Raw genomic sequence first — 25,029 nt, forward strand, 5'->3', positions numbered from 1 at the left:
TCAAGTGTACGTTATTCCGTCTGGTCTCCTCTGCAGTCTCTGTCTCCTCACTGACCCATCCCTTCTCAGCCCACTACAGTTGTAGTTCTTGCACAATTGCGCTACCAAAGCAGCTTTACAATGTCACCGCTGTCCTTCCAAGTCATCGAGTCCAGTGGGCAACCTTTGTCCTTGTTGTCCCTGACCTGCCAGCCACATTTGACACTCCTGATCCCTCTTTCCTTCTTGAAATGTTGTATCTGCCCGGTTTTTGGGACACCATCCTTAGGATTCTCTGGCCATTCCGTCTCCTTTGCACAGAAATCGTCCCTTCTCAGCCTCTGAATGTTGGCCTTTTCTGAGCTTGGCGTAAGGACTCTGTTCTTGAAGCTCTGTCACCTCCACATGCTGAAAGCTTCTTCCTCCAGAAGAAGCTTTAGTAGAGCCGGGCATGGTGGCTCACGCCACCAGCACTTTGGGAGGCCAGCACTCCCAGCACTTTGGGAGGCCGAGGTAGGTGGATCACCTGAGGTCGGGAGTTCGAGACCAGCCTGGCCAACTTGGTGAAACCCGGTCTCTACTAAAAATACAAAAAAAAAAAAAAATTGGTCAGCCATGTTGGCAGGCACCTGTAATCCCAGCTACTTGGGAGGCTGAGGCAGGAGAATTGCTTGAACATAGGAGGCAGAGGTTGCAGTGAGCCGAGGTTGCACCACTGCACTCCAGCCTGGGCGACAAGAGCAAAAATGCGTCTCAAAAAAAAAAAAAAAAAGGCCGGGCGCGGTGGCTCAAGCCTGTAATCCCAGCACTTTGGGAGGCCGAGACGGGTGGATCACGAGGTCAGGAGATTGAGACCATCCTGGCTAACACGGTGAAACTCCGTCTTTACTAAAAATACAAAAAACTAGCCGGGCGAGGTGGCGGGCGCCTGTCGTCCCAGCTACTCGGGAGGCTGAGGCAGGAGAATGGCGTGAACCCGGGAGGCGGAGCTTGCAGTGAGCTGAGATCCGGCCACTGCACTCCAGCCTGGGCGACAGAGCAAGACTCCGTCTCAAAAAAAAAAAAAAAATATAGCTGTAACACATACTGCTACTGTGATAATTTTGTAGCCATCTCCTGTTGCTATTTTAATGAGCCTAAGTGTTGCAAATATCCCCCTTAAAATGTCATGTGACAAAGTAAATTATCTAGCCCGTGGCTCATTCCTATAATCCCAGCACTTTAGGAACCTGAGGAGGGAGGATCACTTGAGGTTCGGGAGTTTGAAACCAGAAATTTTTTCTACAGAAGAAAAATTAAAAACTTACCCAGGCATGGTGGCGCCTGCCTGTAGCCCCAGCTACTCAGGAGGTGGAAGCAGGGGGATCACTTGAGCCCGGGAGTTTGAGGCTGCAGCGAGCCATCACCATGCCACTGCATTCCAGCCTGGGTGACGGAACAAGACTCTGTCTCAAAACGAAAACAAAAACACACATGAACAAACCCGCTGTGTGAGGCTAATTATCTCCACATGAGCAGCTTGCCTCTCCAGGAAGTTATGAACAGCAGGACAAAGTGCTCGACTGCAGTTCTCCGGTGTGTTTCACTGTGTTCAGTGCAATACCCTCAACCGTAGCAACATCCAGGACCCAGAGGAGCGGCTGCGAAGGATGCTGGAAGTGCTCCCAAAAAGCAAACGAAAGTCCTGACATTACAAGAAAAAGCTGAATTGCCTGATACGTACCATAGATGGAGGTCTGCAGCTGCAGTGGCTGCCGTTTCAGACAGACAATTCATCTTGTACACAGATGATATAAACTTACAATGATCAATGTCAGTACAGTACTGTCAATGTTTTCTCTCTGATTTTCTTAATAACATTTTACTTTATTGTATATGATACATATACAAAAATGTGTTCATCGACGGTTTATGTTATTGGTAAGGATTCCGGTTAATAGGAGGCTATCGTGGCTGGGCGCCGTGGCTCACGCCTGTAATCCCAGCACTATGGGAGGCCGAGGTGGGCAGATCACGAGGTCAGGAGATCGGGAGCATCCTGGCTAACACGGTGAAACCTTGTCTCTACTAAAAATATAAAAACTTAGCCAGGCAAGGTGGCGGGCGCCTGTAGTCCCAGCTACTTGGGAGGCTGAGGCAGGAGAATGGCGTGAACCCGGGAGGCGGAGCTTGCAGTGAGCCGAGATCGCGCCTCTGCACTCCAGCCTGGGCGACAGAGTGAGTCTCCGTCTCAAAAAAAAAAAAAAAAAAAAAAAAGTAGGCTATTGTTACTTATGTTTTGGGGGAGTCAGAAGTTACATACGGATTTTTGACTGCACAGGGATTAGCATCCCTAACCTCCATGTTGGTCAAAGGTCAACTGTGTTTGTGTGGGTGTATGTTTATGTTTACATGTAAACATACATAATACATATATAAATATATAAAATGTATAAAAATATGTTTATATATACAATAGATGTTTATATGGTATATGTTTATAGATACTATATGTATAATATATACATTTCTTTCCTTCAAATTATTTGAACCAGTTTTAACATATTACTGGTTTCTTCATCAAAGTGTTGAATAAAATTTTACATCAAAGGCGTGCTTTGACCTTTTTGAAAACCATAATTTAGCACTGAAATAAAATGCTTCCCCCCTTACTTTAAAAGAACAACATTCTATCTTAACTTTTTGTTTCCTTTTTTTTTTTTTTTTTTTTTTTTTTTTTTGAGGCAGAGTCTCACTCTGTCACCCAGGCTGGGGTGCAGTGGTGCAATCTTGGCTTACTGTAACCTACGCCTCCTGGGTTCAAACGATTCTCCTGCTTCAGCCTCCTGAGTAGCTGGGATTACAGGCGCTGGCCATCACACCCAGCTCATTCTTGTATTTTCAGTAGAGACAGGGTTTCACCATGTTGGCCAGGCTGGTCTTGAACTCTAGGCCTCAAGTGATCCACCTGCCTCAGCCTCCCAAAGTACTGGGATTACAGGCGAGAGCCACTGTGCCCGGCCCCATTCTATCTTAACTTCTATTTATTTATCTGGAAAATGCTTCTAAGCCTGCAACAGCACATGGAATGGGCAGCTATTGGAGCACATCTGTTTGTCTCAGTCGGACCAAGTTCCTTGAGGTCAGAAAGTATGAGAAAGTATAATGTCTTCACTTCTGCTCTTGCAGCCCTGCCTAGCTCTTGGCACAGAGCTGACGTTCTGTGAGTGGCTAAATGAGCAAAGCAAGGGTGATGGAACCGATTCTTGTAACTCTGAAAGAGACTGGTCAAGTGTACTCCTATTCGACAGACGAGGGAGCTGATACACAGAGGTGGAAAGTGGATCGCTCAACCTCACAATGCTGGTTAGTCAACAAATGGGCCGGAACCCACGTTCCCAGTTCCACGTCTCCTGCAAGAGCGCGGCAGACTTCGCAATGACCTTCACTGAGCAACACGAGAGATGGTGGCGTCTTCACTGTTGGCGTCAGCTTCCTTGTTTATACCTTCTCCTTGGGGTCTCGGCGGCTGTTACTGTTACGAGCTCTTCAAACATTCTCCAGAGTGGAAGTTTCTCTCCCAAGAAGGATCAGGTTTTCCCCTTTGGCTGGCACTGATGTGGGCAAGCCCTGGGTGGGGCTTGCAGTTCATGCCTTTCCTGCTGGCCTGGCTGCTGATTCCAGCTTTCTACTCTGTCCTGCCCACACCGAGTGTCTTCCCCAAGGCAGACAAGCAGTGTCTACACTTCTGCAGCACCAGCCTTCGGTGTGGGCAAGAGAAGTCCCTGTCCTCTGTCTCGTGCTCCACTGGATCCTGCTCTGACTCCACTCCAGCTGTGTCTCTCCCTGAGAGACAGGAATCACGTGGAATCGAAGGGTCTCACCCACGTACAGCCTATCCCCCTCCTTCCTTCTAGTCCACAATCCGAGTACCTGGGACCTTGGAGTTTTTTGCCCAAATAGCCCCAGCCTGCTTGTAGGGCCTATGTGGGCCTCTTTCCTCCTGAGCAGTCCTGGGGCAGCATGAATGGAAACTGCATGCGCAGGCTCAGGCGTCCACACCCATGTGCTCACCGGACCTTCTCAGTGCTGGAGCTGGAAGTAGGAAGAGGAGGTACAGGCCGCGGGGTGGGGGGGGCTGCAGAACCCTGAAGAATCTGAAATTCTAAATTTAAATCTGACCTTTCAGGTTGTTACGAAAGTATATTCGTCAAGGTAGGAGAACAGGACATATTTTACTTAACAGTTTGTCATAACTTTTAATATTTAGACATCAGGTGCGTGGGCTGCTGTGTCTGCTCTTGCCGCTGTGAAAAGCAGGTCTGCGCTTCCCTTTTCCTCCTTCGAGAACTCACGCCAACCGCTTCCTGATTTTCACTTCATACCTTAGAAAAAAAAAGGAAAAGAACAACTCTACAACTAGTTAAGTGCATTGCGCCACAGCCACGTGGTGGATTACTTGGCTGCCTCTAAAAAGGCACGAGGCAGCTCATTTTAGGCTGATGTGGAACAAAGGCCCAGACTGTTCACGGAGAGGGAGCGAGGCGCGGTGTGTGGGGTTGGCTAACCTCTGCTGCCCCCGTGCTCCACCCCAACCCCAGGACCTCCTTGCTGTTTCTCCGGCACCTGCTGTTCCCTGCCACTGGAACACTCTTGCCCTGGCTGTCGTCACTTTGTTCACATGTCACCTTATCAGAGAAGCCTTTCCTGACCTTTTCTCCGTCTCCCTTTGCTGTGCTTGTTCTCCTCCACAGCACGAGTCACCGCGTGACATGTACATCTGTTTATCTGTGTAGCATCTTTCTCTTTCTATTAGAAACAGGAGAGCTGGAAACTTTGTTTTGTTCCTGGCTGTATCCCCATCACCTAAATTAGTGCCTGGCATATGGCAGGCATTCAACCAATACTTACCACATAAACACGTGTGTAAAAAAGATGCATCTATGCATATGTGTATGTGCCTGGAATACTGCTAAAGTGATACATAAGAAATGGGTACAATGTCTCTTTGGAAGGAGAGGAAAAGAGACTTAGTTTTCACTCTCTCTTCTTTTGTGATGCTTCACTTTGTTGCCACATGCATATAATACTCCTTTTGAATTTTTTTTTTGGAGACAGAATCTCTCTGCGACGCCCAGGCTGGAGTGCAGTGGCGTGATCTTGGCAATCTCTGCCTCCTGGGTTCAAGCGATTCTCCTGGCTCAGCCTCCCAAGTAGCTGGGATTACAGGTGTGTGACACCATGCCTGGCTAATTTTTGTACTTTTAGTAGAGACAGGGTTTCACCATATTGGCCAGGCTGGTCTCAAACTCCTGACCTCAAGTGATCCCCCTGCCTCAGCCTCCTGAAGTGCTGGGATTACAGGTGTGAGCCACTATGCGTGGCCTGAATTTTTTTTTTTAAGTTACACAAATTCATCAACAGAAGGAAAAAATGTTTAAAAGTGGTTGAGGGCTGGGCACGGCGGCTCATGCTTGCAATCCCAGCACCTTGAGAGGCTGAGGAGGGCAGATCATCTGAGGTTGGGAGTTTGAGACTAGCCTGGCCAACATGGTGAAACCTCGTCTCTGCTAAAAATACAAAAATTAGACTGGTGTGGTGGCTCACACCTGTAGTCCCAGCTCCTTGGGAGGCTGAGGCGTGAGAATCGCTTGAACCCGGGAGGCAGAGGTTGCAGTGAGCCAAGGTTGTGCCGCTGCACTCCAGTCTGGGTGACAGAGCGAGAACCTGTCTAAAAAAAATGGGGTTGAGGCCAGGCGTGGTGGCTTATACTTGTAATCCCACTTTGGGAGGCTGAGGCAGGAGGATCACTCAAGGCCAAGAGTTCAAGACCAGCCTGGGCAACATAGGGAGAACCTATCTCTCCAAATTTTTATTTTATTTGATTGATTGATTGAGAAGGAGTCTCATTCTGTTGCCCAGGCTGGAGTGCAGTCACTACAACCTCCGCCTCCTGGGTTCAAACAATTCTCCTGCCTCAACCTCCTGAGTAGCAGGGATTACAGATACGGGCCATCATGCTGCTAATTTTGGTAATTTTAGTAGAGACGGCATTTCACCATGTTGGTCAGGCTGGTCTCAAACTCCTGACCTCATGATCCACCCACCTCGGCCTCCCAAAGTGCTGGGATTACAGGCGTGAGCCGCCGTGCCTGGCCTAATTTTTTTTTTTTTTAATTAGCCAGGGGCAGTGGTGCACCCACAGTCCTAGCTACTCAGAAGGCTGAAGCTGGAGGATCACTTAAGCCTGGGAGTTCTAGGCTGCAGTGAGCCATGATGCACCACTGCCTCCCAGCCTGGTGACAGAAGGAGACCCTCTCTCAAGAAAAAAAAAAAAAAAGTGGTTGAGTTTCATGATGGAATATTATGTGGCAATGAAAAACACAAAAACTGGGTCTAACGTGACCACATGTACAAATCTCTCAAATGTGCAGCAAAAATCCTATAAGTTTTGGAAGAATACAAATGGGCAAATCCATGAGGCAGAAGGCAGGTTAGTGGTTGCAGGAGCTGCAGGGGGGCGACACTGGGAGTGATTATTTCATGGACATACGGTATTCTTGCCCCACCCCCATCAATAGTGCTCAGAGAAAAAGAATGTTCTTATATTATCTTCCTTGGATGTGGAGGTTTATTATGGAAATTGGCTTACATGATTGTGAGGGCTGAGAAGTACCACAATCTGCCACCTGCCAGCTGGAGAACCGGAGAGCCAGTGGTAGAATTCAGTCCAAAAGTCAGAGAACCAGGAATTCCACTGTCTGAAGACAGGAGAAGGTGGATGTCCCAGCTCAAGACCAGAGAGGAAGTTCATCCATTCCCTCCTTTTTGCTCTGTGTGTCCCCACATGACTGGATGATGTGCCCACTCACATCGGTGAGGGCGACCTCCACTCAGTCCACGATTCAAACGCGAATCTCTTTCCAGAAACACCCTCTCAGACACACCCCCCAAAAATGGCTAACGAGACACCTGGGCATCCCTTATCGCATCAAATTTACACACAAAATTAACCATCACGATTCTTATGGGGTGATTGAAAACATTGTGAAACTAGAGAGAGGTGGTGGTTGCATAACATTGCGAATGCTCTAAATGGTACACTTTAGAATGGTTAATTGTATATTATGTGAATTTTGCCTCAATTTTTAAAAGCATACAGCAGGACTGGGCACGGTGGCTCACGCCTGTAATCCCAACAGTTTGCCAGTCCGAGGCAGGCAGGTCACTTGAGCTCAGGAGTTTGGGATCGGCCAGGTGTAGTGGTACATGCTTGTAGTCCCAGCTACTCAGGAGGCTGAGGCAGGAGAATCACTCGAACGAAGGAGGCGGAGGTTGCAGTGAGCGGAGATCGTGCCACTGCACTCCAGCCTGGGTGACAGAGCGAGACTCTGTCTCAAAAAAAATAAAAGTGTCAGAATGAAAAGTAGACTCTGCTGAAGACTGTCTCCACTCTGGACCAAATTCTAGTTTCCTATTGCATTCATTTCCTGGGGCTGTCCTAGTAAATTACCACAAACTGGCTGACTTAAAGACGGGCGGATCACGAGGTCAGGAGATCGAGACCATCCTGGCTAACACGGTGAAACCCCGTCTCTACTAAAAAAATACAAAAAATTAGCCGGGCGAGATGGCGGGCGCCTGTAGTCCCAGCTACTCGGGAGGCTGAGGCGAGAGAATGGCGTAAACCCGGGAGGCGGAGCTTGCAGTGAGCTGAGATCCGGCCACTGCACTCCAGCCTGGGCGACAGAGCGAGACTCCGTCTCAAAAAAAAAAAAAAAAAAAAAAAAAAACCAAACTAGGTGTGTTCTTTCACAGTCTGGCAGCCCAAAGCCTGAAATCGAGGTGCCAGCAGGGTGGTGCCCCTCTGGAGGCTCCAGGGGAGATTCCTTCCTTCTTCCTTCCTTCCTTCCTTCCTTCCTCCTCCCTCCCTCCCTTCCTCCCTCCCTCCCTTCCCTCCTTCCCTCCCTCCCTTCCTCCCTCCCTCCCTTCCTCCTCCCTCCCTTCCTCCCTCCCTCCTTCCTTCCTCCCTCCCTCCCTTCCTCCCTTCTTCCCTCCCTTCCTCCCTTCCTCCCTCCCTCCCTCCCTCCCTCCTTCGTCCTCCCTCCCTCCTTTCGTCCTCCCTCCCTCCCTCCGCTTTCTGGAGGCTCCAGGGAGAATCAGTCCCTTCTGTCCTTCCTTCCCTCCCTCCCTTTTTCCCTCCCTCCTTCCTTCTCTCCTTCCTCCCATTTCTGGAGGCTCCAAGGGAGAATCCTTCCTTCCTTTCTCTGGTTTCTGGAGGCTCCAGGTGTCCTTGGGTTTGTGGCTGCATCACTGCAATCTCTGCCTCCATCTTCCCAGGGCCGCCTTCTAGTCTCTATGTACATCCTGTAGTGATGCTTGTCATTGGATTTTGGGCCGGCTGGACGTCCAGGATGATCACATCATGACACAGCCTCAATTTAATTATGTCTGCAAAGACCCTTTTCCAAATAAAGTCACAGTCACAGGCTCTGGGAGTTAAGATGTGGACATATATTTTTCAGGCCATCATTCAACCTACTAGATCTATGAATCCAAGTTTCTTTCCTCCTCCTCCTCCTTTTTTGTTTTTGGAGACAAGATCTGCTGTGTCGCCCAGGCTGGAATGTCACGATCAAGGTTCACTGAAACTTCCACCTGGCAGGTTGAAGCGATCCTCCTAACTCAGCCCCCCAACCTCCCCGCCCCCCGTAGCTGGGAGTACAGGCATGCACCTCCCCACCCTGCTAATTTTTTTATTTTTAGTAAAGACGGGGATCTCACCATGTTGCCCAGGCTGGTCTCAAACTCCTGGGCTCAAGTGAGCTTTGAGCTCCCTGCTTTGGCTTCCCCAAGTGCTGGGATGACAGACGTGAGTCACTGTGCCCAACCTAAACCCAACTTTCATTCTTTTTTTCCAATGCCACCCCCCCCTTCCCTGCAGTTCAGATGCTGGCAGGTGGAAGGAGGGCTCTCTTCTCTTTCTCCCTCATCCTTCTGCCTTGATCCCCTCCAGATGTGGGCATTTGAGGGTTTCCCAGGAGACCCGTTGTAACACGTCCTCGGGCTGGCCTCTTGATCCTCTCCCGAGGAACACCTCAGCCTCTGGTGATGGGTTCCCTTGCCCTCGGCGCTGCTTGAACCCCGCTTTCTTCCAGTTTCTACTTGGCTTTTGGGAAACTCCCCTGGTCCAAGGGTGGGAAGGCGGGCCTGCTCTGCCTCTACCCAGTTTTGCGCCACTGCAAGCACGGAGTAGTTTCCCCACCCCTAATTCTCTTGGCTAGAAATAGGCAATGGGCCCTGGGCACATGGTTTGGGTTAAGGGGTGGGGAGGGGTTGGGAGGGTGACCCCCAGGGGACAGTTGGCAGTGCCTGAAGACATTTTTTATTGTCACAACTGGGGGTTGGATGTGTGCCACTACGATTCAGGGGGTAGAGGCCAGAGATGCTGCTAAAGATCGTACCATACACAGGACAGCCCCCTCTCCCCCCCAGAGGATTACCTGGCTGAAAGAGTCAATCATGCTGTGGCTGAGTAACCCTGCTCAGGGTTTCTGCTCCTGGAGCTGCGGAGCGTCAGCCAGGCTTCTGGGGAGGGAGAGGCCCATCCTGCAGGCAGCCTCCATTTCTTGGAAGGATCTTCTGGGTCGGGGTGGGGGGGGGTGAAGGGGGAAACACAGGTGGGGTTAAAGACAAGCTTGTCTTCTCATAACCCATTGACCTGTTGCCTGGGTGGCTCCCCTCCCAAGGAATACGGTTCTCTGCTATCAGTGGGGAGGGGTGAGGGGCAAAGGACCAGCTTGGTTTCCTCTTGGAAAGTCTTGAAGGGTGTCTGGTAGCTCCTCTTTAGAGGCGAAGGTCCTTATCACCTGTCAGTGGGTATGTTTGAACGTATCCCAAAGGCTTATGTGCTGGCAACTGAATCCCAGTCTAACAGTGGTAGGGGGTGGACATGTTCAGTAAGAGCCTGATACGCGGTGACTAGGTCACGAGAGCCGAGCCCTCTTGAACGGGTTAATGTTGTTCTGGCAGAAGTGAGTTAGGTCTCGCGAGAGCAGGTTGTTCTAAAGTGAGTCTGACCCTGGTGACTCTCCCTCCATTGTCTGCGTCCTTGCTTTTGCCTTCTAACTTCCACCGAGATGACCTGCTCTCACCAAACGCTGGTGCCATGCTCTTGGACTTCCCAGTCTCCAGAACCATGAACTGAATACACTTTTTTTCTTTATAATTTACTCAGTCAGTGGCATTATGTTATAGAAACAGAGACAGCGGTTCTAGTAGAAATTCCTAGACAATAGGAAGTGCCTAGTAGTATTCATTTATTCATCTGAAGGCTGCTCCCCTCTCTAGACAGCAAGCTCCTTGGAGGGAGAGGAGTCTCTTCACCTCTGTATCCCCAGCTCCTGCAACAGTGCATAACAGTTATCTGTTGATGAGTAAATGAGTTCACCTTGTTTAGAGAACCGCTGGATTTACAGCTAGCAAGATCTCTCTCTCTCTGTCTGTCTCTCTGTTAATAATTCCATAGTTTATTTGAAGAAAGAGAAGAAATGAGCTTGTTTGGACCAAGGAGCAAAAAGAGAAGAGAGGCCACTTTGAATGTCACTGAGTAGATGGGGAATGAGGCTCTTGCCTAGACTTTGGGAAGAGAAGTTAGTAAAAGGGCTGCATCACCAGCCCCTCCCCATGACATTGGCACGAGGAGCTGTGCAGTCTGGTGCCTGGTCTAGGGTGGGGTGCATATGTGTGGACTGAGGGGCTGTGCAGCCTGGTGGCTGGTTAGGGTGGTGTGCACACGTGTGGACACTTGTGTGGCAGCAGCCCCCCCCCACTGCAGTGAGCATGCAGGAGCCCCCCTGTGAGAGGATGAGGGCGTCTCACACTGGGTTGGGGGGAGGGGAGTGGAACAGTCCTGAGTGTGCTGCCTTGTGAGCCAAGGGGACAAACACTGGGGCAGGAGAGAAGGGAGTGGCTTCGGGAGTTAGCCAGGAGGCTGCACCTGTGTTCATCTGTTAGCCATCCCCAGGGCACAGACAGATAAAGGTGGTTTTGTTACTGTCATTGGGACCTTATGTGGTTAAGACCTGGGAAAACAAGGGTTAAGTGAAACGTGTGAGAATCCCATTTAGGAAGAGCTGGCACAGAGCAGAGGTGCAACAAATATTTACTGAAAGCTGTAATGGTGAAGGAATAGAAGGTTGGGGGATGGGGTCGTGTGGGCTCCCCCGGGATACAGCTGGAGCCAAGAGGAAGGCTTCAGGGAGGCAGCCTCAGGTCACCTATACGTCTTTCTCAGGCGGTTGGCAGTCCCAGGGAAGGCTGAGTCGCCCCAGAGACGCCGAGTTCTCTGCCACCGTCTGTGCGCGCAGCAGTGTGAGCAACTCCCGAGAGCTGGGTGGTGGGCTAAGGCCCTGGAATTCCTGCCCCCTCCAGGCTTTAGGGTTAAGAAGTGACCAGGGGCCGGGCGCGGTGGCTCAAGCCTGTAATCCCAGCACTTTGGGAGGCCGAGACGGGCGGATCACGAGGTCAGGAGATCGAGACCATCCTGGCTAATACGGTGAAACCCCGTCTCTACTAAAAAAATACAAAAAACTAGCCGGGCGAGGTGGCGGCGCCTGTAGTCCCAGCTACTCGGAGGCTGAGGCAGGAGAATGGCGTGAACCCGGGAGGCGGAGCTTGCAGTGAGCTGAGATCCGGCCCCTGCACTCCAGCCTGGGCGACAGAGCGAGACTCCGTCTCAAAAAAAAAAAGAAGTGACCAGGGAATATTATTATTATTAATAATGCTTTCCAATTGAGGGCCTGTAGTGAGCGAGGCCTTGGGTCACACTCTCATTCAGTCATCACAACAGGACTATTGTTGTCTCTGTTTTGCACATAAAGAAACTGAGTCTTGAAGTTCGAGACCAGTCTGGGTAACACAGTGAGACCTCGTCTCTACAAAACATACAAAAATTAGCTGCGGGTGGGAGCCCGGCCCGCGGTCCTGACTACTGCGGAGGCTGGGGTGAAAGGGTCGCTGGAGCCCCGGAGGCGGAGGCTGCCGTGAGCCGCGCCCCCGCCCTCCAGCGAGCCCGTGGGGACCATCCCGAGGTCACCATCCAGCGGTCGCCTAGCGGGTGCCCTCGGGCCGGGCTCTGCAGCAGCAGGTCCCGGCGGGGCGGGCGGGGCGGGCGGTGCTTCGCGGTTGCCGCCAGAGGGCAGCGAGGGAGCGCGCGGGCCGCGGGGCCGAACCCCAGGTGAGTCCCGGGGGAAGTGGGGCCGCCCCAGGTCCGGGGCCCCGTCCGAGGCCGGGGGGTGCGCGTGGCTCAGGGCGGGGCCGGCGGGGCGCGCAGGGCGGCGGCGGGGACCCGGGAGCTCTTGGCGCCGCGGGTGGGGGCGATTCCGGGGCCGGCGGGGCGCGGGCAGGGCCTGGAGCCGGGTTTCCTCCCGCCGGTGGCCGGAGCCTGGGCTGCCCCCGACTGCGCGGAGCCGCGCCCGGGCCGGAGCCCCCCCACTCCGACCGGCTCGCGCTCCGTCCCGGCCTCGGGGACCCCCGGGGATCCCGCGGTGCCCCCAGCTCGGGGTGGGGGCGGGGGGAGGGCGGCGCCGCGCGAGTTCCGGGCAGCGAGTCCACAGCCGCGTTTCCCAGCGCCCGCCCCGGCGCGCACGTGCGGGGAGGGGCCGGGTCCAGGCTGCCGCCCCTCTGCACCCGGCCGGCCTGGGGCGGGGACCCGACGTCCCACGAGACTGGGGGCACCACGGGGGCCCTGCGCAGTTGGGCTTTCGCCCGTGGCCGGGTGGTCGGAAGGCGGGGCGCGCGTGGGGGACTGGGGGGTCCTTCTCACGGCCGAGAGCGACGCCTCCACGCGCCCCGCCCGCCCCTCTCAGCCTGAGGCCCGCGAGGTCGGCTTCCAGCCCACCCAAAGCCGCTTCCCGGAGTCGGGCGGAGGCGTCGGGGAGGCGCTTCCATCCGTGGGGCGCCCCCCTGGCCCGGACGCCGGCTCTGGGCCCGGCGTGGAACCGCCTTTCCTTCCCTGCGCTGCAGGGAGGCCTCTGCCGGGGCGTCTGGGGCTTCTGCCTCCTGCCCGGCTGCTCGGAGGGCAGAGCGACCGGGGGTCCGCCTGGGTCCGGAACACCCCGGGGGTCGCCCTGCGGGGAGGCGTCTTGCTGCAGGTGGAAACTGTCCCCGGGGAGAGATCAGAGCCATGGAGATTCGGGGAATGGTCACTGTCACCCTGCGTCTGTGCAGCGGGCAGTCTGAGGGCAGGGGGAGCCCTGGGGACGCCCCTGCAGACCCTGGTGGGCGCGTGGGTAGACTGAGGCCTGCAGTCCCGTCCCCGCCCCGCCCCGCCCCACACCAGGGGAGACCGTACTCGGGCCGCCTCCAGCCCCCACCCCCGCCCCGTGCCTCTGACATCCCCTCGGCCTCCCAACTCCCATCTCCCATCTCCTGAAAAACTCAAAACTCAGCTTCTGAGCCTTCCGCTTGTTTGCTCTTTTCTCTGTCACATTTTCCCACGAGAGCTTGGCACCTGCTCACTCTCTCACCCAGCTGCCCCCCTCCATCCTCTGCAGCCTGGCTGCCGCGGCCACTGCCCTGAAACTGCTGAACCCAAAAGTCATTTTGTTTCCAAACCCGCCTCTTCTGTGGGGCCGCCGTCGCTCTTCCCTGGAAGTGGACCTTGGCGCGCTGGGGTTCAGCTTGCAGCCTCCCCGCCGTCATTTCTGGGCATGCCTCTCTCCTGGGTCCTTCTTTGCTGAACCTTCTTCCCTCTTACCTGGGACTGTTTTCCCAAACCCTGTGTTGTGCTTCTTATGGGGCTGGCTCGGGGAGTCCTCTGGGAATGGCCACTCTGACTTCCAGCCCATCCTGTCTTGCTCTCTGGGTGCCCCGGTGTCACCGAAAACTCAGCACACCCGACTGGCCTCCTCCCCCTCCCCCTCCCCCTCCCAGGCGGCTGCCCTCGCTCGCTTCCTGCTGGTGGGTTTCCCTCATTCTCCATCATTTCCACTCCTCTCCAAATGTGTCTGCCTCTCCTCTCTCCTTTGTGACCGATTCCTACAGGACTTGAACACCTCAGACCAGAGTACAGAGGCCTCTTAGCTGGTCTGTCTCCTGCGGCAACGCCCTCCAGCCCCATGCGGCAACCCATCTGGCGTGTCACCTCTAGAATGATGGTCCCTTTCACCCTGTCACCGACCCCCTCCCCACCTAGATATCTTCAGAGGCTCCATATGTCCTCCCAGGCAAAGCTCGGCTCCCCTGCCTGGGTTTGAAGGCCCTCAGTCACCTGGCCTCATTCTGGCAAACCAATTTCCAGTCCTGCAGCGTCTTCCCTCCTGCCACTGGCTGAGCCCTCTCGCCCCACCCTCTGGGACTTGGCTCAGGTGCGGTTTCCTTGGAAAAGGTCTGCTCACCTCCTTGCTGCACAGGGACCCTTTCCTGGCTTCCCACTCCACAACGCCCTCAAGGCCACCAGCTGCAGCTGTGGGCTGATCTCACATCCCCTTCTGTCCCTGATGGCAGTGGGAAGCTTGTTCCCCTTGTCTCTGGCTCTCCAGGACTGGACACCCTGTAAGCACTCAGTAGAGGCGTTCCCACCCTCTGACCTTCAAGAACACCTCCCCAGCATCCTTTAGAGTTCAGTTCAAGCGAATTCAGTTCAAGCACCACCTCCCTCCAGGATGGTTCCCTTCTTCCGGTCCCTCTGCGTTCCTGCTGGGCTTGTTGAAGGATCGGTTGCAGGTTGTGCCACACAGTTTAGTACTTTGTTCTCTGCTATTAGCCTCCCGTTATATCATGAGTGCGAGATACACTTTTCCAGCTCTTAATCACTGCGGCTGTTTGTTGAGTGGGTTGTCCCGTGCTGGGCAGTGTGCTAATCATTCCAGGCAGTCCCTCGTTTTCCTTTGTCCTAGAGACATCCAGAGGGGTTAGCATTAGGATTATTGTCCTCATTCTGTTTATGAGGACACAGAGGGGGCCAGAGACCTGCTTAAATCACACAGCATATAGGTGGGCAAAGCGGAGGCTGGAACTCAAGTCTGTCTGACTCCCAAGGCTGTTTTTAGATGCTAGGATTTGCTGTTTGTCCATGAAGGTGTGTTTTTCAGTCCAGAGAGTGTGTGTTACACTTCCGTGTCTTCTCAGCCCCTGGCCCAGGTGTGCACGACTTCCTGGTGGCTCGGTTGGTTGCTTGGGACTCTGCTGGACTCCAGGAAAGGACTTTGTAACAAACAGGTGGTTAATGATGGGACCAGTGATCCAGGGAGGCTATGACATTAACCCCAGGAGGCCTTGGAAACAGGCCTTTTTTTCTATCTTGCCTTAAGTAAGAGCTGTGAGTAGAGGAACCTTGCAAGGGCCCTGGGATTATTTCTGCCTCTTAAGGCACCTTAACATGCCTTTTCTTTTGTAACAAAACTCACTCCCCTCACCCCACATGGGAAAGCCTTCAACTAAGTTTCTTCAGGAGACGTCCTTCCCTTCTCTGTGCGGGTCACTGTCATAAAAACGAGCTCCTGCTGTGAAATACGGTTACCATGGCAACCAGTCTCGCAAGGCCGGAATCTCCTGCTCCTGGGCCTCTTGCACTGTCTGTTTTGAGGGGGTTTCTTCCGTCTTTGTCATCTAAAAAAAAGCAAAATACTCCTCTTCACTCTTCTTTTGCATCAACATTTAAAAACATTTTTTTTTCCAGGCAGTGATTTTTGGGTACTTTGGGTGCCCCAGCAGGTTGTCACCAGGCCGCTGGCACACCATTAATAATGACCCCAGCACAGTGACCGTGGTCGAGGTCCCATTTTGAGTGACATACAGTACAGTAGCTGCTGCCGCCATGCATCTCTGATGCCTGGAGAGGCTGAGGGACGGGAGCGATCTGGCGTGGAGGGGAGGGCTCGCTGGTGGGGCTCCGCTCCAGCTGGAGGTGGTAGAGTTGCTTGTCCTCAGTTGCGATCTCCTTTTCTTTGAGGACCTTGCTCACAGATATCCGGGCAGGGGACGCCCAGAGCAGGCTACCACAGGGGTGTTGAGAAAGACAGGAAACCTTCAGCAGGAATCATTGCTATGAACACTAATGAGGGCTCACCTTGTGCAGACGCTGCTCCCTTGTTTAAACCTCAGTCAGATGATGTTAGAGTACTAGTCCCATTTTACAGGTAAGGAAACTGATGCACAGAGAGGTTCAGTGTTTGTCCAAAGACACACAGCAAGGAGGGGACTTTAGTCCTAGAAAGTCTGACTCCTTTGGCCAATTGTCATCTTAAAAAAATTTGTTTTTTAATTTTTAATTAATTTTTCATTTTTTAAATACTCAGACTTCAAGGAGATGGCCAGTACCCTTTACGTGGTGCTCTGTAGACAGTGGAAGGACCATGTTTAAAGAATGAAAGGGTAAACTGGAGAGGGGGGGTACATTGACTTTCCCAAGATTTGAGGCTTAAAGCAGTAGTTTCAATGATGTGCATTTTAGGATGGGTTGCAGTGAAAAGGCATATACTAGAATGTTCATAGCAGCACTATTTGTAATAGCTAACCCCCCACCCCCGGAAGCCCCCTAATGTTTATCAGCAGTAGATGGACACATAAATTGGGGTGAAGGCTGACAATGGAGCACCCCACTGTGCTGAGACGGAACAATCTGTAACCACACCGTACATGTGGATAAATCACACAAACAATGTCGAGCAAAAGGAATGAGACGGAAAGGAGCATGTCCGTGCCTGATTCCACATTGATAAAGTGCCAAGAGGGCCAAATGCATGGAAGGTGTTGGAAATCAGGGTCGTGGTTTCCGGGAGGGATGAGGAGCCTTCCGGGAGGCAGAGGAGGGCATCCGGGAGGGATGAGGAGGGCATCCGGGAGGGATGAGGAGGGCTTCCGGGAGGGATGAGGAGGGCTTCCGGGAGGGATGAGGAGGCTATCCGGGAGGGATGAGGAGGGCTTCCGGGAGGCATGAGGAGGGCTTCCGGGAGGCATGAGGAGGGCTTCCGGGAGGGATGAGGAGGGCTTCCGGGAGGGATGAGGAGGGCTTCCGGGAGGGATGAGGAGGGCATCCGGGAGGGATGAGGAGGCTATCCGGGAGGGATGAGGAGGGCTTCCGGGAGGCATGAGGAGGCTTCCGGAGGCATGAGGAGGGCTTCCGGGAGGGATGAGGAGGCTTCCGGGAGGGATGAGGAGGGCTTCCGGGAGGCTGGTACTGCCTGGTTTCTTTATTGGGGTGTCAGTCATAGGGCTGTGTTCCTTCCATCAATGCTAACTCTAACCCTTGTGTACTCCTCTGTGTGTGTGTGTGTGTGTTAGACTGAATACAATGGAAAGAAACGGGAATAAAGACTGCAGGGATCCTAAACCCGGGACGTGAATACAGACGCACCGTTCGGAGAGGCCGCTTTGACTTCACTGTACCTGCAGCCCTGGGTTTCTTGTGACCGGTGGGAGGTGACATGAGGGGGGTGAGCACCCAGGCTCCCGAGGGGTCAGCTCGGGGAACGAGGGAGCTGAGCCCAGACCGGCTGGGGTTTCTTTCTGTCTCCCTCCACCCCGCTGGGTCTGGGGGGATCTCTCTTAGCTAGAAGGTGGCTGCTTAGGTTGGGCGAGCCCCTGAAGTGGCCCTTGCTTTTCTTGCTTTTGGGATGCTTGGGGGTGTAGGCACGGTGATGTGTGTACCTCAAGCTGGCTGTGGGGAGTCCGGCCAGCCTGTAGAAACTGCAGAACACGGGCAGAGCTGCAGCCCCGGGCACAGACATCCTCACCCCTCTGACAGCAGCTAGCTCCCTGCAAAGCACTGGCATTTCAAGGCCTGCACCAGCCCGTACAGTAAGCAGCATTCGTTGGGAGGGCAGCTCCTCCATTCACATGGCAGTTATGTGCTGCTAAAAATACCGGAGCTCCTTATGTAAGACCGCAATTACGTCGTTAGCACCTCGTGTAAGAGCACTTATTTTACCATGGACACTTAATCAGTTGTGTTGGACACTGTCTGTCTCTATCTGGTCCTGTCTCTATCACCCAGGTGTGCTCATGACTAAATGTACATGTTGGTGCATTTTCATCTTTGGGTCTGGCCCATCACAACAGTTGAGTGACACCGGGTTTAGTCTCCTCTTGCTCAGCCCCTCCTTCTCGCTCATGGATGGCGTATCCCTGACTCACAGAGTGCAGCATCTCAGAGTTAGAGGCCTGCCTTCCTCATCCAAGAGACTTCTCCACCAGTAACCGGATGGGTGACCGTTTGGGCTGTGCTCCAAGGCTGCTGGTGATGGTGGCAGCCCATCTCGGGTGGGTGACAGTTTTCATAGAAAGAGGAGCCACAGAGCTGCGCTGAGGCCTGGAGTATCCCAGGGAGGTATCAGTGCCTGGCTGAAACCGACAAGGAGATGGGATCTGTAAATCTCTGGGATCTGAGGCTTGGAAAGGAACGTCATGGTGGATGTGGTTTTGCAGGACCTGTCAAAATAAATGCAACTGCCCTGTGACATGGTGATTCAGTGATTCTACTTCTCAGGATCTGCCCTAAAGAAATGCTGGCACCTGTGCACAGGTGACAACTTCTGGGACGGCCTTTGTGACAGTTTGTGGTGACGAAAGATCGTACAGAATCTGAATGTTTGTTTGTGGTGAGAAAACTCCGTAAACTTGTATTTTCATACCTTGGGCTACTGCGCAACATTGAAAAGGAATTAGGTCTTTATATAAGAACATGAATGACAGGTGGGCAGATCACCCGAGGTCAGGAGTTCAAGACCAGCCTGGGTAACATGGTGAAACCCCATCTCTACTAAAGATATAAAAATTAGCCAGGTGTGGCAGCGCACGCCTGTAATCCTAGCTCCTTGGGAGACTGAGGCAGGAGAATCACTTGAACCTGAGAGGTTGCCATGAGCTGAGATCACGCCACTGCACTCCAGCCTGGGCCACAGAGCAAGGCTCTGTCTCAAAAACAAAACAAAACAACAACAACAACAAAAAAACCCTTCCTGAGTGGAGAATTCTTCGTCCCATCAGTACCTGAGTCCTTGGGGGACTGATACAGCTTCACTGCATAGTGCTTTGCATTTAGGGACAGCTCAGGAGCTGGAAATTCTTCCCTCTTTTGAGCTGAAGTCTGCCTCTGTTGTCCCTCTGGAGCCATCTCAAATACACCTTCCGTTTTCCATGGGGCAGGAGTTTCACTGGTTTGGAGCCATCTCAAATACACGTTCCGTTTTCCATGGGGCAGGAGTTTCACTGGTTTGCGTTCCCTCTCGTGTCCTCCTCCTCTGGGCACCTCTAGGGTTTCCTGTCGTCTATAGGGTAATACAGCCCATGCCCTCCTGGGTCTGCGGTGCGGACTCCTTGCTCACGCCCTGCCAGGCTCACCAGCCATCCACCTAAAGTCTGCGCAGAACTGGACTGTCCGCTTGGATGTTGCTTGACCTTGACATAAAAGTTCTTCAAAAAAAAAAAAAGGTTTTTTTGAATTATAAAAGTAATTCATGTTCATTGTGGAAAATTTAGAAAAAGCACAAAGAAGAAAGTAAAAAGCTGTGATTCCCAATCTCCAGAGATAGCCAATGTTTACTGTTTAAAAATGGAGATGATACTTATAGACACGATTTGATAACCTGCATTGATTTCTCTATGTTGACTGACATATGTAACAAACATTTTTTCCCCTCCTTTTGGCATTTTTCTTTGGTTATTTTTCTCTTTTTAAAGATCTTGTTGTATACCAAGTGTTATGATTTTTTTTAATTTTTAATTTTTTTAATTTTAAAAATTTTTTCAAAAAATTATACTTTAAGTTCTAGGGTGCATGTGCACAACCTACAGGTTTGTTACACATGTATCCATGTGCCATGTTGGTGTGCTGCCCCCATTACCTCGTCATTTACATGAGGTATTTCTCCTAATGCTATCCCTCCCCCTCCCCACAATAGGACCCGGTGTGTGATGTTCCCCTTCCTGTGTCCAAGTGATCTCATTGTTCAATTCCCACCTATGAGTGAGAACATGCGGTATTCGGTTTTCTGTCCTTGCGATAGTTTGCTGAGAGTGGTGATTTCCAGCTGCATCCATGTCCCTACAAAGGACATGGATTGATTATTTTTAAACAGAGAGAAAGTTTAAATGTTTGTGTGGTAATACAGACTGAACGTTTGTGTTCCCCAACATTCCTGGGTTGTGGCGCTCACCCCTAGTGCAGCTGTGTGTGGAGTCAGGCAGTAATGAAGGTTAAATGAGGTCAGAAAGGTGGGGCCCTGATGTGATACATCAGTGTCCCTATGAACGCAGATGCTGGAGGGCGTTCTCCTTCCCCTTCCCCCTCCTCTTTCCCCACTCCCCACTCTCTCTTGCTCAACCTCTCCCAACCTCTCTGTCAATCTCTCTTTAAAAAAAAAAAAAATTATAACAGAGATTGGGTTTTGCCATGTTGCCGGGGCTGGTCTCCATCTCCTGGGCTCAGGCACCCTCCCACCTCGGCCTCCCAGAGTGCTGGGATTACAGGCATGAGCCACTGCACCTTGCCTCTCTCTCCCTTTCTCAATCTCTCTTTCTCTTTCCCAATCTCTCTCTCCCTCTCCCTTTCTCTCTCCTTCTCTCTCTCTCTCCCCCTCCTCCGCTTCCCTCAACTCTCTCTGTCTCTGTCTCTCCCTTCCCCTGGGCCCTCACCATGTTCACAAGGCAGGAGGAGAGGCCCTCGCCAGAATCAGAGCCAGCTGGCACCTTGATGTTGGACTCCCCAGCCTCCAGGACTGTGGGAAAGAACCAGCTATGTCAGCCATCCTGCCTGAGGTATTTCGTGGCAACCTGAGCTGACTAATGCATTTGATTAAGTCCATCAGTCTTTTCATTTTATGATGTTCCAAAAACCCTCTTTTTGGGTTTGAAAGGTCTTCCTCACTCCAAGGTCAGATAAATATTCAGCTCTGTTTTCTTCAGGTTCTTTTTTGATTTCAGCCTTTCCATTCAGTTCTCTTTGACTTTCAGTGCTAATCCAATCAAAATTTATTTTGTTTTATGATGGAAGGGAAGACCTTGATTTTCTTTCTTTCCAGATTGTTGACCTGTTATTTCAGTTCACTTTGCCCACAAGCTGTATTTTAAACTTAATTTCAGTTTATTTTTGGAAGATACATTATAATCATGTCATTTAAGGGGCCGGGTACAGTGGCTCACGCCTGTCATCCCAGCACTTTGGGAGGCCGAGGCGGGCGGATCACCTGAGGTCAGGAGTCCAAGACCAGCCTGGCCAACATGGCAAAACCTCATCTCTACTAAAAATACAAAAATTAGCTGGATGTGGTGGCTGGCACCTGTCATCCTAGCTACTCTGGAGGCTGAGGCAAGAGAATTGCTTGAGCCTGGGAGGCGGAGGTTTCAGTGAGCGAGATGGCACCACTGCACTCCAGCACTGGCAACAGAGTGAGACTGTCTCAAAAATAAATAAATAAATAAATAAATAAATAAATAATGTCATTTAAAATTCTAAAGGTATGAAAAGGCAAATGGTGAGAGTCTCCCTCCTCCTTTATCCCTTAGCCTTTCGAGTCCAGGAACTGATGTTACTAGATTTGGGGTTTCCTTTTCTCTTTCCCTAACTGACTTCAAATATTAACTCATTTGCACACTGTGCTTTTCTTTACCCATCCTTTCCCTTTTAGATTATTACTGATTCGTAGGTGATCTCCGTATGTCCACGTACTGGTACTTAATCAGATGCCTATTATGCTGCAAAGACGTCTCTCAGTTTGTGGCTTGCTTTTTATCTATCTTAATGCATCTTTTGAATATAATAGTCAAATGCTTCAGTAAGCTTACCATGAACTAAAGTTCAGTAGTTGTTTATGGTATTTTTATTTTTCTTCCATGGTAAAACATGCACACAATGAAATACACAAATCTTACCTGTTGCATCTGATGAGCTCAGATAAACCTGTCAACTTATGCAACCCAGGCTCCTATCAAAATAGAGAACATGACCACATTCCCAGAGCATTCTCTCACACCCCATCCCCATCAGTCCGTGTCCCACTCCCCCCACAGTCAACCACTCTTTGGAGTTTTTTTTTTTACCAGAGGTTAATTTTTTTTTTTAGACAGAGCTTCGCTCTTATTGCCCAGGCTGGAGTGCAATGACGCCATCTCGGCTCACTACAACCTCCGCCTCCCAGGTTCAAGTGATTCTCCCACCTCAGCCTCCCAAGTAGCTGGGATGACAGGCGTGCGCCACCACACCCAGCTAATTTTTGTATTTTTGGTAGAGAGAGGGTTTCGCCATGTTGGCCAGGCTGGTCTCGAACTCCTGACCTCAGGTGATCTGCCAGCCTCAGCCTCCCACAGTGCTGGGATTCCAGGCATGAGCCACCACACCCGGCCACCGTGGGTTAATGTTTCCTGTACTGGAACTTCACGTAAATGGGATCGTACAACGTGTTCTTTTGTGAAGGGCGTCTCTCGCTGTCATTTGGCGTCACGTTGTTGAGACTCACCCCAGTATTCGGTATGAATATGTATAACTTGCTTCTCTGTTCACCTGGTGATGGACCCCCCCGGGCTGTGTTCATTTCTGGCTGTTATCAGTGGAGTGACCATAAGTATTCGTGCTGACATTTGTTTGTATTCCTGTCATTTACTTTATTTCTCTTACCTGTTTTACTTCTTTTAAGTGTGGAATTGCTCGGTCATGGGCTAGGTGAATGTTTTTTCTTAAAAAATCGAAGCATAGTGTCTGGCACGGTGGCTCACGCCTGTAATCCCAGCACTTTGGGAGGCCGAGGTGGGCAGATTGCTTGAGCCCAGGAGTTTGAGACCAGCCTGGGCGACATGGCAAAAACCCATCTCTAAAAAAAGTAGAAAAATTAGCCAGGTGTGGTAGCATGCACATGTAGTCCCAGCTACTCGGGAGGCTGAGGTGGGAGGTCAAGGCTGCAGTGACCCTTGTACCACTGCACTTCAGCCTGGGTGACAGAGCAAAACCTGTCTCAAAAGGAAAAAAAAAAAAAAAGGAAGCATAGCATCTATCAGAAAACGGCACACATCAGAAGTATTGTGCATTTTTACAAAGTGGACACACCCCATGTTGTCATCACCCAGCTCAAGGGGTGCGACCACGGCCCACGCCAGGCTGCTTTGCTGGGCTATCCACTCTGGGATCTGAAACTTGGCAGAGTGAAGCAAGGGGAGAAAGGATTTTGGAGCCACTTATTCCTGTAGTGAAGGCTGATGGGACTTGAAGGCCTAGACTGTTGCAGTCCCCATCAGGATCTTCAGCCTTCTGATGGGTTCTGAAGTACAAGGAATTCTGCCAGTACATTCCTTTCTGCTTAAGTCCTGCAGACTTGATTTCTGTTGCTTTGAACCGAAGAACACCGATGGATACAGTGCCCCCAGCCAACTACGAGAACCAAAACTTTCGGGGACTGTCCCCCTTGTGCTGCTAAAACTCAGGGTGTAAATAATGGCCTTTAACCAATCCCTGGTTTGTACATGACCCCATTTGGACAGTTGGATTCCTGGGCTGACAAGGTGAACTCTCAAACTGGCGGTCACTTTAGATCTGACTTTAAAGTTTGTACCAAACTGTAACAAACTGCTCCAAACATTTGGGACTCGTAAAGTGTTATTTTCTTTTCTTCCTCCCTTTAAATTTAGTTCCCAGTTTCGAAACAATTTTCTCTCAGTCCCCAGTGGGACGTTCCTGGAGAACACTGGCTTAATTTAGAAGGTGAGATGTAGGAATGCATGTTATTTTCCGGACTTAATTTTTGGAAACCAGGTTCATTCTTCTTGCTCCTTGATGTAGCGCGTGAGGGATTAGGTGAGGGGGACGTTCGCTGCAGTGATGGGAAAACAAGGGTTCGATCCAATGTTTTTTTTACAGCATCCCTTGGGGACTGTTTGCTTACGAAGGCTCAACACCTACTGTTCTGCTCCAAGTGGGGCCTCATTTAAAAGTAAAAAAGGAAATGAATTCTCTTCTGGTTTCTTTTTTTAATGTCATCCAATCACACAGATCAGAGATGAGAAATGGCCCAATTTCAACTGGTCTCTGAATTGCCACTGCCCATGTCCTTGTTAATGTCAGGGTCTGGGGAAGTATTTGATGAAGGAGAAGGTGGCATGGGCGAGGTTCGCCAAAAAAAGGTCAGAGATGAATGTGAAATTATCTCTAACCCCAAACGGTGAAACTCAGTCCAGGCCGGGACTCGAAGTTGCACTCAGCTGCCTGTATTTTCCCAGCATTCGTCCCTCCCCTTCCGGCCACCACTGCCTGTTTAGAGAGATGATTCCTGGAGTGACCTTTTTAACCTGCCACTTCCAATCCTGCTGGGGGCTTTCCTCATTTGCAGAAGCCACTTCTCAGGGTCTAGTGATGCCCACCTAGACATGGAGACCTTTCTCACAGCATCGGGGCTTATTATGACCTTCCGACGTGAGCTGAGCAGAAACAAGACATGGTTCTTTGCTATGAAGTCTCTTAGCCCATTCAGACTGCTCCACGAAAATACATCATCTGGGTGGCTTATAAACACCAGACATTTATTTCTCATGGTTTTGTTTATTTATGGCTTTTTTTTTTTTTGAGATGGAGATTCGCTTTGTCACCCAGGCTGGAGTGCCATGGCGCCATCTCAGCTCACTGCAACCTCCGCTTCCCGGGTTCAAGCGATTCTCCTGCCTCAGCCTCCTGAGTAGCTGGGATTACAGGCGCCCGCCACCACGCCCGGCTAATTTTTTGTATTTTAGTAGAGATGGGGTTTCGCCATGCTGGGCAGGCTGGTCTCAAACTCCTGACCTCAGGTGATCCACCCACCTCGGTTTCCCAAAGTTCTGGGATGACAGGCCTGAGCCACCGTGCCCGGCCTATTTCTGATGTTTTGGAAGCTGGGAAGTTCCAGATCAAGGTGTGGGCAGATTCTGTGTCTGCCGAGGGCCCATTTCCTGGTTCATAGATGGCGCTTTCTTTCTGTGTCGTCACATGGCAGGAGGGGCCGATAGGCTTCCTTAAAAGCCTCTTTTATTTATTTATTTTTTTCGTGGGAGACTGGAGTTTTTTTTATTACTCCAGTCCGTCTCCCCGAGCATTCAGGGATCAGAGTTTTC

At 51.5% G+C, this 25,029-nt stretch overlaps 1 protein-coding gene across 1 annotated transcript in view; it reads left to right on the forward strand.

The window, feature by feature from the left end:
• The first annotated feature begins 12,120 nt into the window (after positions 1-12,120).
• RPH3AL (rabphilin 3A like (without C2 domains)) overlaps positions 12,121-25,029 on the forward strand; it is a 152,250-nt gene continuing 139,341 nt past the window's right edge. Inside the window, exon 1 of the mRNA XM_033185245.1 lies at positions 12,121-12,196. The gene's annotated coding sequence lies outside the window, so the exon portion shown is untranslated. The remainder of the gene's footprint in view (positions 12,197-25,029) is intronic.

This window comes from Trachypithecus francoisi, unplaced genomic scaffold, assembly GCF_009764315.1.
Source record: "Trachypithecus francoisi isolate TF-2019V2 unplaced genomic scaffold, Tfra_2.0 Lachesis_group20, whole genome shotgun sequence".
Taxonomy (NCBI): Eukaryota; Metazoa; Chordata; class Mammalia; order Primates; family Cercopithecidae; genus Trachypithecus; species Trachypithecus francoisi.